This window comes from Hirundo rustica, chromosome 3, assembly GCF_015227805.2.
Source record: "Hirundo rustica isolate bHirRus1 chromosome 3, bHirRus1.pri.v3, whole genome shotgun sequence".
Classification (NCBI taxonomy): domain Eukaryota; kingdom Metazoa; phylum Chordata; class Aves; order Passeriformes; family Hirundinidae; genus Hirundo; species Hirundo rustica.
Window position 1 is genome coordinate 101,694,700 of NC_053452.1, and position 13,154 is coordinate 101,707,853.

The window sequence follows — 13,154 nt, forward strand, 5'->3', positions numbered from 1 at the left end:
AAAGGGAAGAAAAACCCTATTGTTTCCATTAACGGATGTCCTCCGTTGAAGGACATTATCACAACAGAGATTTGGCAGTGGAGGTGAGCTGAAGCTGAAAGAGCAGATGCTCAGGCAGTGTAAAATGTCTTCAGTTTAGTGGAAGTCAGTGGATTTTCATTGCTTTACTCTTTACAACCTGATTCATAAACCCCAACACCTTGTGTCCTGTTTCTGACTGCTAAAATCACTTTTTCTCTTAAATAACACTTCCAGGGTGTTGTAAAAGAACTTCCACTAAATTTAACAAAGAGAAAATTAAAACGTTGGGAATTAACAGATTTAATGCTCTGGCTTATTCTAATTCAGTCCATGGGTAGTTTGCTTTGAGAAAATGTTATGACAAAATCTGGAAGAGAGAATTTTAAATAAAAATTCATCTGAATCACATAACCAGACCTTTTTTACGTGAAAAAAAAAAACCTCCTCCACTTTTGTTTGTAAAAATAATTATGTGATACAAACTTTTCACATTTGCCAATAGTTCCAAGTCAGCCGTGAGATAAAGGCTTACCTAATGTGTTGGGTTTTTTCCCAGACCACGTCTGTCATATCCCATCATCTCCCTGAGATCTTCCTGGTCCCTTCCCTGCTTGGTTCAGCTGTGGTTGGTGGCTGAGAGGAGGTGGGAGCCTGCAAGCCTGGCAGTGCCATGCCTTGCTTGCTGCTGGCCATGTGGCCATGACATCTTCTACCTTGGTCTTCTCTTCCTGGAGTTTGAGTTCCTGAAGGTTATTCCCTTCTGCCTTGTGTTTGGTAGATGTTACGTGTTTTTAACTCAGTATCTCAGGTGAGGTTGGACTGGCTGTGACAGCTCCCAGCATTGCCAGTGTGGTGGGTGGAAGATCCTGTCACACAGAGCAGGCCAGGCCCTCTCACACTCCGTGTTTCTGCCCAAAGCATAGCTTTGCTGCCAGCTTGCTTGTGTCACCACCTTGCCCCCAGATGATCCAAACCTTCAGTGAAACTTGGCTGAGTATGATGCCAGGCCATCACTTCAAGTGCATGACAGCACTTTGAAAAAATGTAAGAGAAAGAGATTAATAGATTTCATAGCCCATTTTTTCCAAGAATCTAATAAACAAAGCTAGACACAAGGTTCTCAGCATACTTTGCACCATTTGGAGAGAATGAAATAACACAAATAATATTTCCACTAGTACAAATATCCAGTCTTGGACCAGATGACTCCCAGAGGTCCTGTCCAGCCTCCACCCTTCTGTGAACCTGTGGTGGGAATCTGGTGCCGTTGGGAGCAGGGATGCAATCACCACCACCAGGTACCATGTGCTCGCAGAGGGCTTGACATCCCATCAGGGTGAATAGTGTGGCTGTGCTGAGGAGGGGAACAGCTTCTGCAGCACATCTCGCACAGAGACTTTTGTTTCCCTTCCCCCTGGCTGGAGATGTGTGGGAATGCTTTTCCCTCCCAGCACACAGATGATGCCATTGCAATCACGGGGACATCATCTTCCAGGAGGGGAAAGAGGAGCAAGGCTTGCTCTTGCCACCCCTGCCCAAGTGGGTTTGCTGCTGAAAAGTCTTGGGAGCTAATGCAGAGTGAAACTGTCAGCAACCCTTATAAAAATTCTATACAGCAAAGATTAAAAAGGAATTAAACCCATCAGTGGATGAAACAGTAGGGCTGGAGTAAACTGAATTTGAACACTGCCAGATTTGGTTCACTGGTATTTTTAATTGAAGACTAAGTAAATAAATAAATGACATGATTTCATGCAATTTCTGACCAATAGTAAAAAAACCTCCTGGTTCTTTGCCATGGAAAACCATCTGTCTTATACCTAGCAGGGGTTTGCACCTAAGTGATTTTTTTCTTCTTTACTTTTGTTCTGCTTGTAGTATGAGTTATTCCTTATGTTGGATTTCCTCTCTCTCTCTGCCTCCTGTGAGGCTGAACCAGTCGCATATGTCAGGTTTCAGCAGGCAGCAGGCTGCCTGCCCAGGCACCAAATTTAATGAAAATTCTGTTTTTTCCCATCCAAGCAAACCAGTTACTATCCTCTGTGTGTGCAGGAAAGGTGTGATAGTGTCTCAGGCCAAGAGCTGTCTCATCAGTGACAGACCCCTGGCAAAGGGCTGTCAGGGACAGCAGTGTGTTTGTGAGTATCCTGCCCTGCCTGGATCCTGAGGATTTACTGTACTTGTTTTCATCTTTATGAATGTCCCCTTCATTTCTATTTCCTACTTCAGTATACTATCCTATCCTATGAGTATTCTACCTCACACAAAATGAGACAAGCTATTAATACCACAACTGAACTGTAAATGGCATGCACACACACATATACATGTATATATATGTGTGTGTATAGGTGTACAATTAGAAGCACTATAACCCTCTAATTTTTTTTTTCTGTTTTTTCTCTTCTCCAGTCTTTCATGAAAAGGTTCCTTCCTCAGGAATTTTAGAGGCAAGATATAAAATTTGTAGTATTGTGTTGGTTGATTTTATCATGCCAGGTTTGCATTATTATTAATCTTCCTTTGGTTTTTAAGACAGAAGACCAGGAGTTGCTTTAATAAAGGAGATGTCCTTGGCATCAAGGTAGCCTTTACCACAAGAGACACAGTCCAGCCATGATCTTGTCCAGTCATAAACCAGTCCAGCCATAGCAAAACTCAGCCAGCTGCCTCATGAAACTGCAGTTCAGAAATCAGAAAGATTCACAAGAAATAAATTTAGGTTACAAGAAGAGCAAGGTAGAAGAGGAGAATGAAACTAAGTAATAAACTTTTGCAAAGTTCAAGAATGTTTTCTGCTTTCTACCTGGCCTTCAGGTAGGTCAAGGATGCTGTAGTACCAGCAGGAGGGACCTCTGGAGAGCCATGTGTCCAAGCTCTGCTCGGTCAGGATCACCCACTGCAGGTCACACAGGACGGTGTCCAGGTGGGTTCTGAGTATCTCCAAGGATGGAGACTTCACAATATGTGTTCAACCGCCCTACAAGAAGAGTCTTTTAATTATGTTTAAACATATTTTCCTGTGTTTCCATCTGTGCCTAATGCCTCTGGTCCTGTCCCTGGGTGCCAGGGAGAAGAGCCTGGCTGTGTGCTCTTTGCTCCCTCCCCATCAGGTAGTTAAACACATTGATAGGATCCCACTGAGCCCTCTCTTCTCCAGGCTGAACAGTCCTACCTCTCAGCTTCTGCACACATTATGAATGTTCCAGCCCCTTCACCACCATTGTGGCCCTCACTGGATTTGCTGCAGAGCGTCAACATCCTCCTTGTACTGAGGAGATCCTCAGCTTCCAGGTTCTGTAACAGCACCATGGGTTTTGCCTAAAATTCCTCTATGTGCTGTCAAATAATAAAATAGCCATTGCTCAGCGGAGTAATTTTTGAAAGGAATTCATAGCCAAAGCAGTTCATTGCCAAGGCTGTTTTAGGCTTTAACTTTGACATGGGAGTGAGTCGAAAGGTGTCTGTGTAATAGCTGCACTGGGATACACAGCTTCACACAGATACTTCATGGGGTTGTTGACTTTACATCTGTACAAATAAGCAAAGCACTAATAATGTGTGCAAAGGAATGGAGGCCATTTGGAAACTTGTATAATTTTGATGGAGATTGGACAATATTTTTTCTCTGGCCATGTGCTTCATCAGACTAATCCATTTTAGTCATCCTTGAATAGATTTTGATTTTCTACAAATGTACTTGATATTCAAATTATTTTGCCAGTGGTTAACTAAATACATTTCTTCTTAGAATTTGCTTATGTTCTCAAGATAATCCATTGTTCAGGCTGCAGGAAAATTCACCCAGCTCATACAATGTGATTGCTACTTTCTGTGCGTCTGACAGTTCTTTCATGCATTTCAGTTTGGCCAAGCACATATTTCCTGAAAGCCATACCATTAATATCCGTCTCCAGAAGTATTTATGATGTTTTTCTGATGGATGCATTAGCAAAAAGTTAGTAGAAATATTAGCTGAAAGTCAACAAAGTCCTTAGTGTGTAATCGAAGCATCAAAAGGTGAAAATGGGGTATGATCCAAGCAATATATACCTGTCAAGGCTATAAGAGCTCTCTTTTATTGCAAAACAAAGCATCTGTGACTGTCCTGATTCTCAGCTGAGACTTACCAAAGTAGTCCCAGAGCTCTTTCTGGTGCTGTTCTCTTGAACAAGAGAACAACACCACAGCTCTTGCACTTGGGTCACCAGCCTGGTCAAAAGCCAGTCTTGGCGGCAGCCAATTGTAACAACACAGATAAAGTGATGTCCAAATTTATGCTTTTTTTTTTTTTTTTTTTCCAGTACAAAAGGTAGATATGTCTGTATCTAATAAGACTATTAAGATTTAAAGACTAGCCTTGAGGCATTTATGAACATACATGTGAAAAAGGAGAAGATTTATTCCTGAAAAATATCAGTTACAATTCAAAAGAGTGGCATTATAACGTAGTCATCTCCAAAAGAAAAAAGACAGTGTTTCTCCATTGTCAGTTGGGAAGGAGGAAAGGACCTTATTATATGAATCAGTAATCCAGTGTCTTTGCAGGCAAAGGTGTCTCTTCTGTGGAAATATGTAAATGTCTCCTTTTCCACTTTTGTAATAGAAAGAAGTATTGAACTGACTTGACTTTTCCTCTTCTTTAAAACAAGGATATGGTTACTCCATGTCAGTTAAAAACTTGATATTTTCCAAATATATTTTGGATATTGAATGCCTAGTACAAAAATATTGGCTTCAGATTTGTGCATTCATCTAGCATCCAGTACAGAGTGATGCAGGTGTGTTGCTGCGAGCCTGAGCTGCCACACCATAGAAATAATAATTGCTCATCAGAGTGCTAATGGTGCTTTGCACCGTTTAAATAAACTGCATTGAATTAACAGCTCCTTGGCAGAGCCACTTATTTTAGGGTTGTTTTTTCTTCTGTTGCAATTATATCACTGTAGTTTAAATGGCTAAACACTTTGAGACACAGGCCAGGCTTCAGAGGTGTTGCAAAATTAAGTGATGTTTGATGGAATCAAATGATCAGCAGTTACTGCTATGAATAAAACAAGAATATTTCTTCGTATTTGGCTTAGCGTAGTAGCTAAACAAAGGATTATGTCTCTGGGACTAAATTCTTCTAGAAGGAACTAGTAAAGTTCCTTCCTCATTTTTCACCCTGTCACGCTTCTACTGAGCTGGTTGAGAACCTAACAATGTCCTTGTGTTATTTTGAACTTTCCAGCTCCCATTGGCACCACTTTATATAGCACAAAGCAATTTGTTTTCATTACAAAGGACATTAAGGTGATGTAGCTGAAATTGTTCCGTGCCCTAAATCTATATAATTTGTTGCTCTTGAGCTATTCAGCTTAGCTTCCATTAGCACATCAACAAACCATTTCATCTTCCAGGCCTGTCACATCAAGTATTTTTTACAGCACTGTTATAACTTTATTTCAGAAACTGACTGTGACAAAGAAGGGCCTGCATTAGACTCGGTGTCAATAGCAATCTGATTTGCTTCTCAGAAACTTCATTAGCTAAAAAAGAATTAGAAAGTGGAATGTGTACAGCATTGGTAGTTCAGAAACAATGGGAAATGAAGTGCTCTGACAAAGCAGAGCATGCCCCAGCAGCAGCACCCTTAGCTGCTGCCAATTCCTTAGCGATGCCATGACCATCGCTGGTCCCGTTCCCTGTCTGCTCTTACCAGCTGTCAGGAGAACATTTGTTTGCAGACTGCTGTCCTCTAGAGCTGCATTAATGGATAAAAATTTTGGAGAGGTACTAGAGCCTACTGGTCTTCATAATATCCAATAGATAACAAATCTGCTTGATGAAGACAACAGGTTTTTGAGTTGTTTATTCATCATTTCTTTATCCACATAATGCTTTATTAATATTGTATATTGACAATTTCTAATCAGAATGCCAATATGGTGCTCAGAAAGAAACCTTGCAAAACTCTATTATGTCTTTGCAGTTATAAATCAAACACAATCTCCTCAAAGAATTAAATATTCTCTTTGGCAGGTCTTATCTTCCATAATTACATTTCTACTCTTGTCCCTCAGCAGTTTTTTACTTTTTTGTCTGATACCCCAACTCACTGTCCTTCAGCTGCTGAGAGGTGCTAACCTTCTATTTTTGAATTTGCTGCTACAACAGCCCTCTCCTAGGCTTCACAACCTGCTCAGGAAGACAAGCCTTATCCAACAGATAGCACCAGCACGTAGCAATATAGAGCTGGATTACAGTTGGATGTAAATCTGATCATAACAGACCTAATTCGGCTGACCTGGCTTGTTCTGGAAGCCCCTAGGGGAACAAAGACCTCAGCGTCTCCACCTAAACCCTGGATGCAGAGCCACCACTGGCCAGAGATCGGGGCGGTGCAGAGATTTCCAACCAATAGGCTTCCCAAGCCCAGAAAATTCAAACTGGCTATAAAAAGGCTATAAAAAGGAGCTTGGAACAATAAAGGGGTTACTGGCTGTTGCCCAGGCCTCAGAAGAGGTCTGTGTCATGCGTTTATCTCCACTCACAGACCCCGTGGTACACCAGCAAAGTGGACATCCTGTCTCGCCTTGTCACCTATAGCCTTTTCTTCTAGATACTTAGTTTTTTATATAAATTTCCGGCATTTTATAATATTGGATTTTGATGCCACAGAAGGCATAAAATAGGGCAGGGTAAATACCTAACTGATGTCTTCCTTACTTTGTTCACTGACATTTAAAGGGCATTTCAGCTGTGCCCATGTAGAGGCACAGTGCTGGCATGAGCACCCATGGGACAGGGGAATATCCTGGGGACACTGCACAGCCCCTCACCAGCATAGCAGACCAAACCCTGCTCACACTGGTTTTCCTGTCAGTACAGTCCACCCTGTAATGGTTTTAATTTAATAAAACTGGGCAGAAACACCAATTAATGTAGGGGGTTTAGTATTTATTCTCTTTTTGTGGGAGGGAGAGATTAGGAGAAAAAAAACAAAGCAGGCTTAAGCTTAAAAATAATAATAATAAAAAAATAGCTTTATTAACACACACTAAAAGAATGAAAAAAAAGTTGAGAAAAAGAAAACCTAAACTAAAACAGAATAACACTTTAAAACACTCTTCTCTCCTCACAAACTATTAACTTTCTTATTAAACAACATAGAAAGACACAACTTGAGATTTTCAGTCAGTTTCACTATTTAGACATCATCACTCATTACTTTTAGGAGAAGAGTCTCTCTAAGACTTTTTATGAAGATGTTCGCCACAAGACAAAATAGGCCAGTGCTCCTAATGTCACACATCTGCTGCTGCCCAGAGTTTTCACAGACTGGGATGTTATATCAGCAAAGCTTCTCAGTGTATCTGGGGTACTATTCACAAATACTTCTTCTAGTCTAAAATCATCTTTGTCTCAAAGGCTGAGACCACCTTCTAACCCAGGAGTGGGGGCTTTAAAGTTCCCAAATAAATTTCAATTACATCAGTCCTCAATTTTGATTAGAATAGCATTCTACCCAACAACACTAAGATGATGCAAAGAACAGTCAATTTCTCCATAGTTTACCTGAGAGAAGTCTGGTTAAAAATGTCCACTTCTTCAATCCTATTGCAATATTATCAGTTCTTTCACTTCTAATCTAACTGACTTCATTCGGTGTCTGTTCCACGTACCCTCTGTTTTCTTTCTTCTTTCCCTCAAGGAAGAGTTGTACTTTAAAAGTTCCATGTTGCTAGGAAAGGGTTAAATCTGCCTGGGCCTGCAAGGGCCATGTGCACGAGGCTGAAGAAAATGCAAAGCTGTGCTGATGGAGGAAGCTGGCAGATGTCCTTTTTTCCACCCCTCGGTCTCATCCAGGGCGGCTCGGCTCAGAGCCACCACAGAGCTGTAAAAGGCTTCACCCAGGCCACGCCCATGCGGGCAGCGGCCCTCAGAGGCCCGGCTGAGCCCGGCCCGGCCGCCCCCAGAGGGGCAGCAGGGCCCGACCCAGGCCGGCCGCAACCCACGATGGTACCTCATGGCTGAATCTAGAGCGAGAGAGAAACCACTCTGCAGCAGATCAGTTTTAAATGTCTCCTCCAAAGTCGCATCGACATTTCCCATTGGTCAACCCAGCTGCCAATATCCCGGCCAGCTTTTGATAGGTCCCTGTCCTCCCCCCCACACCACTCTATGGTCAGGTCAGGGAAAAACATCTCACATTTCTCTATAACCAGGAAACAAAGTTGTGCCGACCTATGATACACCCAAATCAGTATTTCTCAAACTTGTTGAAAGTACCTCTTATTTTGTCTCCTTCACCTAGCCTGCAGCACTCTGAGCTGAGCTTCCCCCCAGATCAGCAGCCAGATTTGACGTGTTTCTGTTCAGAAAACAGAGCTGCACTAAGCTGATCAATTTAAAATTAATAACCTTACTTAACACATAGTTTGCATTCAAACACTGCAGATGCTCCAAAATCACGTCTAACACCTGCTCACCCATTCTCAGATGAGTCAGCAGTAGTTTGGAGTAAGAAATGTCTCTCATTTCTATCTGAAGTGTCTGTACTGACAACTACCTTAATCTTCTAGTAGATGCTCAGCACACCTACGGCGAGGATGAAATGTTTGTACCTGCAGAAAGTAAAGGCTGCCTGTATTTTTTCCCAGACTCTGAGAGATCCAGGGGTTCATTGCCTTCCCATGCAGAGATTTGTGTTGCGCACCCTGCAGAGGAACCCTGTCAAGGGGAGGGGTTGGCTGAGACTGAGCCTAGGAGCTGGGTCTTGCAGCTCACTTTTGCAACAATCATGACTTATAGGCAGCCTATAAAAAGGTCTTGCACAGCAGCCCTCCGTAAAGATTTTACTGGTTATATCTAAGTGCACAGAGGATGGCATGGGGCAATTTGGCCAAAAGTAAGAAGGAATACAGAGGAGAAAACGGAGAAGTTCTTTACAAGCTAAAAAAACCCCAAAACCTATTTTTCCCCAGCGTATAAGAAACAAAACTTGCCTTGTTATTATCTTTACAATTAATATTTTATACTGTTCTTTCTTGTATTATTTTGTTACCTTAATCCTCCACTTCATTAAGAACACCACAAACATCACATGCTCCCAAATTTTTTAAGATTCCTGCCAGCCAGAAAGCATTAGGACCAAATCTATACTGCTGAGAATGGATGATTGGATGGTCAGCAGCTTGTCTCTGCCCATGTTCAGAAAGAGAGATAAAGATTGTGTGAGCCATAGGCTGTTGCAGATCAAAAGATGTGAAGACAAACAAGAATATAATAATTTTTCACTGTTGCCATAGAAATTCTCTTTTTCAAGAAGCAGATGTTCTTTCTGTGACCTGGGTTAGCGCACCCTGGTGTCATTTAGTCCCCTGTGAGCTTGACTTACATTTCTACTAGGTTTCACTGCTGCATTCTCACAGCTCTGATGGGACTGCAGAATGATATTTAGAACTGTGAGGAAGCTAGTGCCTGTAAAACATACGGTGACTGATAGTGGATGCTTAGAAACATTCACAAAAGTGAGAAAGCTGTAGGAGAACTTCCCCAGGAGGCTCTGCCAAGGAACTCCTAAGGCAAGTATGATACTTTCGTGATTAATAATACTCAATATATTCTGTCTTCCATCAACTATTTCCATTCACTGTTTGAACACATGCAGTTGTGACATCCACCAATGTCATGTCTCGGTGAGCTCTCCAGTTGTCTTGGTTTAGAAAGACAGTTGTCCGCCAGGGAAAGCTGGAGCTTCCCTTGGAATGGAGAATGTAAACCCTCTCCCTCCAACAAATTATTATAATTTTGCAATTAGGGGCTTTCAGGAAAAGATATGGGAATAGAAATAACAGTTCTTCACTAGGAATATTAAAAATATAAATATAGTAGTACAAAAAGAACAAGCATGCAAACAAATAAAATCCTTGAAATACTGACAGAGTCAGAATATGACCTGGTACCCTGTCAGTCAGGGTGTTGGGAGTAGGCCAAATAAGTCTTCCTGGAGTAATGGATATGGTTCTGTTGGAGTAGAGATGGTCCTGTAGAAGGGTCCAGTGGTGGCAAGATGGGTCCAGTCTTCCTCTGAGAAATCTAGTGGAAAACAGGCTGCTCTGGTGTTTCTGACTCGGTTTTTATCTAGTTAGGAATGGCTAGGTTCTCCCACTGGGTGGAGCATTGATCAGTCATGTGGTGAGCCTTAATGGCCCATTAACAGAATATATCCCCCTGGAGGGAGGCTGGGTTGTGGAAGAGATAAGAAGACTGCCTCACCTGGTTTTAACAGCTGCCCATTAGCAGAGGAACCTGCCTCCTCCCCCCCAGAGTTATGAGGAACGGGTTATACAAGAGATAAATAAAACAACCAGTTTCAACAGATGGAAAATAGAATACACATTTTTGGTTACATATTGCAACACAAGACATCAGTTTAACAACACACTGTATGCACCTCTTGTTTTTAATCTGCCACTAGAAGATTTTAGGTGAGGTTCCTTAGATGATGATAATGATTATCATCATCATCATCATTATTATTATCATTACTACTATTATATTACTACTACTACTAGTAGTAGTAGTAGTATAGTAGTGGTAGTATAGTAGTAGTATCAGAAGTTAAATCATTATTCCCTCTTAATCTAGCCTATGTGCTTCAAGGTTTTATAAACCCTAACATATATTCCTCACGGTCCTCTAGCCTTAGATTGAAGATTTCTTATCTCTGTCAAGTTCTTCTCTGTATCATCCTTGCTTCACATCTTTGTGCCTTTTCTGTTGCTACTACATTGCTTTGGAAAGAGATGCCAATGCTCACAGTAGAGATGTATGGTAAGAAGCAGGCAATACAATCCTTGCAATAGTTTTTTGGTTTTTCTCTCCAATTGTTTTCTGTAATTTCCTAATAGTAGTATTAAAATTAGCCTTTTCAAACTGATGCTGAGCTTTGAGTTGATAGTTTAACAAAGTTCTCTAAGATCTCTTTCCTGAGTGGTAGCAAGCCAGTCAGAGCCCATCACTGTGTGCATGGTGTTAAAATTGTCTTTCCAAGTATGCATTATTCCACATTTATCAATATCACATTTCATATGGCTTTTTATCATCCAGCCATTTATTGCAAGGTTGCATTACAATTCTATACAGTCTATACAATTCTATACAGCTTTCAGTTTTATTGCTTTGAATCAGTTCATATCATCATCAATCTTTGTTCCTCACTCTTTCAAATAATTTATGAAGGTGTTATCATATGATTCATATGCTTGTTATGAACTAAACTCTGGAAGAGATTCCTTTGGGATTCTCTGGTAATCGCCCTTGTCCAAAAACAGTCTGCCCATTCCTACCTATTTTTTTTTTCTGTCTTTTGATGGTGATTTGCTCAAGCAAGGCTCTTCCTTCTCAGGAGGCTTAGGACGAGACAAGCTTGCAGACTTACTGAGTTAGTGAGCATGAGACAAAATGCACCTTGTCTGCTCTGCACAGAAGAACTCAGCTGGGTCAGCAACCTGGGGTGTTACTCGTGCACTACACTGGCCATGCTTCCTATAGCAGAATATCTCTATGGAATGAGAGAGAAAAGTGTATGAAAGATTTGGAATTTAACTATCTGAACAAAAAGGGTTGACCATGAGGTGTTTGCATGTGCTTGCTTGGGCTCTTCTGTCCCCATTCTTGAAAACCTGTCCTAATCTAATGGCACCTGACAGAATATTTGAATGTACATTAAGGTCCTGCAGGCTGGTTCCTGAGTATGTGTTTGACCAACACAGGGTCAGATGCCTGGAAATTGCTGGGACACTGCTGTCCCCAATGCTGGCAGTGCTGCATAGCACATATCTTTTGCAATGAGAAGGGAAAAATTTCATCAGGACAGGTTGAAGGCATTGCTGCTTTATGGGTCTGCTGTGGAGAGTTTGGAAGAGCTTCCAGAAGAGCAAAGGAAAGAGGCAGTGCTGCCTGTGCCCATGCCTTGCTGCCATGAGCCAACGGTGATGTGGGGCAACACCAACTCACAGCACCACCAGCACTTAAACCACCAAGGCTCCTGTTTTCAGTCCTCTGTGGCTGCTTGGGATTGAGGGAAGAGCATGCATCCACCCAGGAGCACTCTCATCCCCAAAGCCTGAGTGTTGGTACAAGCCCACTTGGGACATTCTAGTGGCAGCAGAAAGAAGAGCAAGTTTACACTAAATTTTCCTTTGAAGCCAAAACTGAGGAAGCTTTAATTTTTTCTTGATGTAAATTTTCTTTACACAGGCTGACACACACTGTATTGCCTTTATGTCCTCTTGAGAATGTGGAGAAGCTGTCTCATGCAAATACTTCTTGTTAATGAGCGTAATACCTTCAGAGAATACTGAGTAGTTCAGAGGTCTTTGAATAGGTAATTCCGTTATCTAGTAGTGATAATGAATCATACTTGCTTATGAAATCCTATTTGTGTGTACAACACTTTAAGCTCCACCCAGCATCCCTCTCTGATATAAGATATTTTATAATGAGCAGAGAAAAAAAGCAGTCATTGCTGAGAAAAAGTGATTGTGGTATTTTTTCCTGTAACGATAATAATATTATTTTAAATAATATAATAATGCAATAAATAACAAGTGTTGCATTCAGTGATAATCCGTAGAACTTTTGCTCTTGTGGTGAATATTGGGTTATTTCTTAGGTACCCTGAGGCTGTTGTGCAATAGGTAACATAATTCCTCTGCTCTGGGTGATCTGGTGGCCTGTGCCGCTGTGTGTGCCTTGATGGATTCAAGGTTTGTCTGCTCCAGAGCTCACTGTGCCTGAAGCCAAGCACAGCCAAAGCTACAGAAGATGATACAGAAATAAGAGTCACCAAAACTTTCCTTCTGTAGACCTGATCAAAGGAGTTTAAGATTACAAACTCTTAACCAGAATGTCTCACAAGAAGCTCATCAGAAAGAGAAGGGTTTCACTTTTAATTATACTCTGTGGTGAAGTGGGAGCTTGAGGTGATGTGGTTGGGTGATACCCAGTTCCCATTTGGAAAATTCTTAATTCTGCCAGCAATCTTAAGGAATACAAAACTCACTCATTAAAAAAAACAAAACAAAACAAAACAAAAAACAAACAAACAAACAAACAAACAAAAAAACCAAAAACCACAGGAA